General features: G+C 38.7%; 1 long non-coding RNA gene across 1 annotated transcript; it reads right to left on the reverse strand.

Moving 5' to 3' along the window:
- Nucleotides 1-1,779: 1,779 nt before the first annotated feature.
- On the reverse strand, nucleotides 1,780-4,180 carry LOC139023447 (uncharacterized). The gene is made up of 2 exons (XR_011474568.1): nucleotides 2,417-4,180; nucleotides 1,780-2,134 (listed from the first exon to the last, which is right to left on the reverse strand). It is a non-coding gene; the product is annotated as an uncharacterized lncRNA (long non-coding RNA).
- Between the last annotated feature and the right edge of the window lie 2,758 nt (nucleotides 4,181-6,938).

Raw genomic sequence — 6,938 nt, forward strand, 5'->3', positions numbered from 1 at the left:
GCTGGCTAGCTAGCTGAAACTGAAGAGATAAGAGAACCTTTTTTTGACTGAAGCACATATCTTCTGACAGTGACACGGAAGCTTTACTACAACATTATATTTAACCCTGTTTTAACACGAGCAATGTTGAAGTGGTAGAACTGACCACATGAAATTAATCATGGAGGTGTTATAACCTATTCCATGCTACAGGTAAATATGCTTGGCTCATGTCTGTTATTTCCATATAGGTTATATAACTATATAAAAAGGCCATTATTAAATTGATAATTTTTTTAAATTGAGKTTTTATTTTTGACTCTTTTTATTCACATAGCTACTTACTTTTTATATTGTGGTTACATTGTTGAGAGGTTCATCTGCACGTAAGCAATTAATTTCACTGTGTACTCTGTGTACTCTGTGTACTCTGTGTATATCATGTGTATGTGATGAATAAACAAATGTGAACTTAGAAGGGGTAGGGCAGCCAGAAAGACAAGGGGAAAGATGGCCACCTTTGCGTTTAGATTGTAGGTGAACAAAACATTGAAAAAAAATAGGCCCTTTAAGTTATGTGTCCTCAAATGTTATGTCATCTAAAGATCTCACATCAACGAAATGAAATTAATCAGGGGTTTTAAAACGTATTCCATTCTACAGGTTCATGTCTCTTTATATTCATATAGCCTAGTGGCTATGTAAGTTCTTATCTGTCATGTCTCTTTATATTCATATAGCCTAGGGGCTATGTAAGTTCTCATCTGTCATGTTTGGAGTTGTGTTGCTCTTATGCCCATGTGGCAACAATATGAGTCAAAAATGTATTATACTGTGAAAATTGACAACAGTCGTTCAAAACTGAGTTTTGTGAGACTTGTGGTCATGACTGCATCACGACGTAAATGAACGTTGGGTTTGTTTCAATTCTGCCCACGCCCACAGCTGACAGTACACAAGTAATCATCAATTCAGAGTGCAGRTGCACATYACCCAGTTCTAATCCCTGTGGTAAATTTGTCTTGACTTTGGATATCCCTGTGGGGCTAGTTAGGGACCATCGTTAAAATTCCAATAGCTTAAAATGTCAATGACTTAAAAACCTCAAACAAAATATAAATTGTAGAAATTCAAATATAAATATTGTAAGCATTTAATGAGAACTAAAATATGTACAACATGAAAATGTTGTTTCATTTACATTGTGTAATTTATTGACGGTCCCTAACTAGCCCCAGAGATAGGCTATTCAAAGTCAGGTCGCAAAGCAGCCTGCAGAAGCTAATTGGCTAAACAATTTGGCTAACTCTTCCAACCTGCGAACACACACACACTAACACCCACATCAAATCACAACAGTCTGTTTGAAGTTGAGTGGCTTTTTGACAATACACTATAGATGTATTTGTTCCAGAGTAGAGAGACCCACATTAGCAACTGTAARTGAGTACAGGCAGTGTCTGCTGTGGCAGGTGGGAAAGTGTAAGTTACCTAAAGAATATCGAATCTCTCAATGTTCTGATCTCTTAATATTCAAAGTGCACCAAAATCATGAATTTATCAGTTGAAATTTGTAACTTGTTTTGCTGGGGGAGAATGCCCCCGGAACCCCCTACTGGCATTGGGCTAAGCCCCATAATGTCTTAAAATCATAGAAACGTCCCTGATACCTACATCCATACACTGAAGTAAGTGGTGAGAGATACATGTATTTGCCCTAGCTCTCATTAATGGATGCTTTTCAYMGTGCCGGAATAGGCTGCAACAAGCATGATAGATGATTATAAAATTGTATCCGAATCTGTCAGGTGAGTAAAGTTGGACTTTACTGCTTTTATTATCTTGCATCTTTCATCACTACAATACAACAGCACTTTATTTATCCCTCGATGCGCAATAATCAGGCCAATAACATATAACACATTGTATAGAACAACATTCCTACAGAACCATCACCGTGCACAGAATACTGTAGTGGATGTGAAATGTTTTATACATAATTTCTCCACCTTAAAAGACCCATTACTGTCGTTATGGTAATTATGTTAATTAGACACYCCAAAGTAAAGAGACACAAAGGGCTCCTCATTGGCTTCTTGATGTATCGGAGCTCACACATAACGGAACTGATGCGGGGCTGGATGGAAGAGTCCACCTGCAGATTCCACCAGTGGGAGAGACCAAGTCGAATGGGATTAAAACATGGAAATAAATCAGTCTTTTCTAGATATCAAGGTAAAGTAAATGTTTAATTATTCAATTAAAACGAAGAGGATTTTCATCTTTCATTTTTATATCATAAGACATCCAAGCAAAATGTGAAAATGTTCTTATGCGCAGTACGGTTTTAAATATTTTTATTTGATATACTTGCGTTTCTGAGAGCAAAATTTGTAGGCTATTCAATGACTTTAATTTACAAAAAATATCAACATACCTCCTTTAGCAGCCAGATGTAATTGGCCACACTAGTTTGTATTGAGGTGGGAAAGCTCTGCATTTGGTGTTGACCCTATAATAATGAAGCAAATGCATTAGATGGATGTTTGCGTTGGACAAACAGTAGAGAGGAGGATATATGCATGTACAGTAGGAGTATGTGTATGGTCAACACACACTATTATCAGTGGCTAGAGAACTACATAGGAGTTTGGAATAGGAATTATGTGCTTTAAGTAAACGTCAAGATAACWAAAAAATCCCTTCAATTTGGCTTTTTGTTTCTTGCTCCCATAGACATTTATTTAGTTATTTAGACAGTAACCATATACTCTCAGATATTTCTCCTTAGCATTTAAAGTCATTTATCGTTTTTAATAAACGTATTCGATAAACAAAAACGTTTTGTTTTATATGCTACAATTGTATTGATTATTTAGATAAATGTTGCATATGAAATTTTGCTGTTGAAAAATATGAAAAATTATGACAATGTTAAAATGCATGTGATCCTTTATGGGAGCATAATATAGCCAGCCTGTAAAATAATTTATTATTCAGCACTGCTTAAAATTAAAACTTCGATGACTAAATATTTTCAAGAGCTTAAAAAACATTCAAACTGCAACCTGTATTCCCTTTTCATATACTTTCTTGTTTAGATATCAATCGAAAAAAAATATTTAGGGTGAACATAAAGTTAATGTTACATTAGGCTAAATTTTGTTATTAGCCTACACAATTATTAACGCCAGTTTTAGGATGATTGGCGTTGTTAACATCAAGGGGTTATAACAACTTACTACAATTGTWAGAATATTGTACGAATATTTTCTACACATCTTACAGATTATTTAGATGGCATAATAATCAAAAAAATGCTCTATTTACACCTTATTATACCGCAGTCATTTACACCAATGTCTACATGGCTTTTGTATGCCTTGTCTATGCGTACAATGTTGGCGTATAACCTGTAACGTACAGCCTAGGTCTACACTTCTTTTAAACCAAAAATGAAATAGGACTTTAGATATTATTTATTGTACATGATCCCCCCCAGTGTCGTTGGTAAATTAATGTGTAGCCTAAAATTGGCAACTACACTTTCCAAAACGAATAGGCCTGTACACCAATCGCAAATTGAAATCCTTTAATTGCCATTGATTTTTAAATCGTTATCTCCATATAGTAGCCTACATACAGTATGAAAAATCAGGCAGGCTTTACAGTAATAAAATCTTTATAGCTTTAAATTAACTAGTTCTTGATTCCAATAAATACGTTCAGACCGTTTTCAGTCACAGTAGAATATATTCATCAACCACGCTTTGTTCATAATATACAGCTTTAAATTCACTGGAAATTTWGAAAATGTATGCATAAACATAGCACAAAAAAATTGCCAATGCTCGAATTGAATTTAAAAAACATCTTTAAAAATAAGATACATTTGAATGTTTTTTGGGCTTGTGCTCTGTAGGTACCATGATAGTGTGCACTCTCGTATTAACCTATAAAAATAGCCCAATATTAGCACTGGCAAGTATCAAAATGGGCATGGGTCTGGGCACAGAGACAGCATGTTCACCTCTGATCTGTACAGGGACACTCCTCAGCTCACTGAGGGGGCAGTCACCCAGGTCACTGAGGGGGCAGTCACTCAGGTCACTGAGGAGTCAGTCACCCAGCTCACTGAGGGGGCAGTCACCCAGGTCACTGAGGAGTCAGTCACCCAGGTCACTGAGGGGGCAGTCACCCAGGTCACCTCGCGAGGAGTAATCAGTCACTCAGCTCACTAGAGGAGTCAGTCACCTAGGTCACTCGAGGGGGCAGTCCATACCCAGGTTCACTGAGGAGTCAGTCAACGGCGCTCGAGAGCCCAGGCACTGAGGGGCAGTACCCCTCACTGGAGTCACCTAACCTGAGGGGGCATCCACCCAGGTACTGCGAGCAGTCACCCAGTTCACGAGCGAGCTATTACTCAGCTCACTGAGCGGGGCACCGGGTCACCCAGGTCACTGAGTGAGTCACACAACCCATGGTCACGCTGGAGCTGTCAGATTCTCAGACTACAGCTCACTGAGGGGGCGGTCACCCAGGTCACTGAGGAGTCAGTCACCCAGGTCACTGAGGAGTCAGTCACTCAGCTCACTGAAGGGGTAGTAACCCACCTCACTGAGGAGTCAGTCACTCAGCTCACTGAAGGGGTAGTAACCCACCTCACTGAGGCTCCCCTGGGGGGGTACTGGGCAGTGGTGGAAAAAGTACCCKAAAAGTACCCAAAAMTAAAGATACCTTAATAGAAAATGACTCAAGTTAGAGTGAAAGTCACCCAGTAAAATACTACTTGAGTAAAAGTCTAAGAAGTACTTGGTTTTAAATATACTCAAGTATCAAAAGTAAATGTAATCGCTAAAATATACTTAAGTATCGAAAGTAAAAGTATAAATAATTTTAAATTCCGTATATTAAGCAYCCCAGACGGCACGATTTTCTTATTTTTTAAATTTACGGATAGCCAAGGGCACACTTCAACAGTCAGACATAATTTACAAACGAAGCATTTGTGTTTAGTGAGTCCTCCAGATCAGAGGCAGTAGGGATGACCAGGGATGTTCTCTTGATAAGTGAATTAGACCATTTTCCTGTCCTGCTAAGCATTAAACATGTAAGTACTTTTGTGTGTCAGGGAAAATGTCAGGAGTAAAAAGTACATTATTTTRTTTCGGAATGTAGTGGAATAAAAGTCAAAGTTGTCAAAAATGTAAAGTAATGTACAGATACCCKAAAAAACTACTTAAGTAGTGCTTTAAAGTATTTTTACTAAAGTACTTTACACCACTGGTATTGGGTAATGCCAGCAATGCCTGCTGGACTGGCAGAGTCAGCTCCGTAGAGATTTGACTATTCCTTTCATCCATTGAGATTCTGTATTCATTTAGGAAGCTGGGTTCTACTGGGTGTTAAAGTCTCTGATTACTATATTTATTCTATTGCATGTGATATGTGAAGTGGAATTTGAATTCAAAACAGACGTGGTTTTCTTTGCGTTACAATATTTGTAAATGACAAAGATACCTCTTAGGAGGTGATAATTAACTAAAGCCACGAGTCAAAACATTATTTGACATATATAAAAAAAGATTCAAAATGCTTTCAGAAAACAAAGTAGTTTTATTGATATATTTCTCTGTTCTATTATTACTGTACTCAGCATCAATTAGATATTATACATACACACAGATTTTTTTCAGAAAAAAATGATAAACGGAGGTGACTGTCCATAARAATTAAATAGCAATATTGAAGAGGCAATTTCTGTATTGTGATTTTGTCCAGTTTTAGATGTCCATGTTACTCAACATTCCCTGAATCTTCATAGAAAGCTTGAAGTCAAAGGAGTGTTTTTCCGCTCTTTTCTTAGGTGAACCAATGGGAGAGCTCCACAAGGTCTTGTGATCCGGTTGGTCCAATCTAGCGCCTTCCTTCTTTCACGCTCACAAGTTCGTCTGTAAGAACACAGAAAGAGAATGCGTTAGATCATATGTGGGTCTTTCAATTGTTCAATGCTGTTAAAATACTACTGAAACCACTCTGTGGACAATAAAAAAACATATATATTTTACCTTAGTTTATAAAGTAAATATTTTCTAAACTCAATTTTCTTAAAACGGCATTGTTGGTTAAGGGCTTGTAAGTAAGCATTTCACGGCAAGGACCCCCAAAATGACCTGTTGTATTCGGCGCATGTGACAAATGAAATTAGATTTGATTAGATTTATTTGAACACAGAAATGCAGTAAGATACTATTGCCGTCAGTCCAGAATGCTAGTGGAGTATAGCGGGGCTGATACATGCTACTGCAATGGCAGGGTGATGATGCTGTATGTGTGTGTATGTGCAGTGGGTAATAAAAGTGGTGATGCGCATAAGAAACACACTGTCCATGTGTTTCTCTCCCATCTCCTACCGTCAGTCCTGCAGTTAACGTGTGTCTGTCCCCTCAGTCTGCACATAGACACAGGTCAGCACACACAGCCTGTGTGTGTGTGTGTGTGTGTGTGTGTGTGTGTGTGTGTGTGTGTGTGTGTGTGTGTGTGTGTGTGTGTGTGTGTGTGGGTGGTGGTGTGTGTGCTGGTGCGTAGGCGTGCGTGCGTGCGTGCGTGCGTGCGTGCGTGCGTGTGTGCGTGCGTGTGTGTGTGTGTGTGTGTGTGTGTGTGTGTGTGTCTAGGCTCCCCCTACCCCCTGACCTCTATGTCTGGGATGGGGGTGTTTAGAGGAAGAGCAGTCAGCTAGGACCCCCAAAATGACACCTCTGGGAAAACACACAGACACAATCACAGACACACTCAGAGACACACGTCTCATGTCTGGCTTTTGCAATGTCATGGCCCTATGACTTGTCTGCACTACACAATGTCCATTAGGCTAACATCACTTCCTGGTGTGTTCACGTTCATTTCGAATAAGGAATAGTAACAGTCATAATGATCGATCATAAAATACAGCCACGCCC

This window comes from Salvelinus sp. IW2-2015, linkage group LG32, assembly GCF_002910315.2.
Source record: "Salvelinus sp. IW2-2015 linkage group LG32, ASM291031v2, whole genome shotgun sequence".
NCBI classification, from domain to species: domain Eukaryota; kingdom Metazoa; phylum Chordata; class Actinopteri; order Salmoniformes; family Salmonidae; genus Salvelinus; species Salvelinus sp. IW2-2015.